Source organism: Eimeria mitis, genomic scaffold (genome assembly GCF_000499745.2).
Source record: "Eimeria mitis Houghton genomic scaffold, Emh_scaff5754, whole genome shotgun sequence".
NCBI lineage: Eukaryota > Apicomplexa > Conoidasida > Eucoccidiorida > Eimeriidae > Eimeria > Eimeria mitis.
The window spans coordinates 1-295 of NW_013574001.1; positions in this window are offsets into that span (position 1 = coordinate 1).

A 295-nucleotide genomic window follows, 5' to 3' on the forward strand; every position below is an offset into this window, starting at 1 on the left:
GCTGTCTGCAGCAGATGCATGCAGCAGACACAGCAGACACAGCAGACAGCTTGCATGCAGCAGACAGCTTGCATGCAACAGACACAGGAGACAGCTTGCATGCAGCAGACAGCAGACACAGCAGACAGCTTGCATGCAGCAGACACAGGAGACACAGCAGACAGCTTGCATGCAGCAGACAGCAGACACAGCAGACAGCTTGCATGCAGCAGATGCATGCAGCATACAGCAGACAGCTTGCATGCAGCAGATGCATGCAGCAGACACAGCAGACACAGGAGACAGCTTGCATGCA